The following is a 680-nucleotide window of genomic DNA, read 5'->3' as shown; positions in this document are numbered from 1 at the left end:
ATAAGAAATTGGCGGTACTATATGGTACAGTTACGAAACTCATGGTACCAATTTGCTATAGAACCATGTGACGCTTGATAAATTTCCAGAAGAATGCTACCGTATGCTATGCTTCAAGCAGTACCACATATGGTTGCTTGTACTATTCTATGTAAAACCCTTATTCTATTTGCAGAGCTCAAGACTGTGCTCAACAATATCTATTCGCCAATGGAGCGTTTCTTCCAGCATGGCCAGGATTTGTTCATGGGCAAATAGACGATCAATGGTGTTTGGATACTGGTGGTCCGCGCAATAAAATGTACGCTTGTGGAAAATAGGCCACTTAAAGGTAGTGTACGGTGAAATTTTTTATTGCATCAAAATGTGCAGAAATGCATGTAGATTGACATAAAAATAAAGAAAAAATTCAAAAAAAATTCCTTCATCGAGAAAAATGCATCGAAAAATACCCTAAAAGCCCTTAGGGACGAGGTTTTTTCTAGGCCGCCCGGTGAGTAAAAGCGCGCGAATTCAAACTTTTAAAATTTTTTCGCTCGTTTTCACTGTTTTTTCAAAATTTCCGATGTACCGTAAAACCTCTAATAGTACACCCGGATCATCCACTTTGAGCCTATATATCTCACTTCTTTTGAAAGATATCAAAAAGTGGTTAACTAGTGAAATGTTTATCAGGATAT

Source organism: Caenorhabditis briggsae (genome assembly GCF_000004555.2).
Source record: "Caenorhabditis briggsae complete genome, chrV, whole genome shotgun sequence".
Classification (NCBI taxonomy): domain Eukaryota; kingdom Metazoa; phylum Nematoda; class Chromadorea; order Rhabditida; family Rhabditidae; genus Caenorhabditis; species Caenorhabditis briggsae.
Note: the sequence above shows the minus strand (reverse complement) of the source record.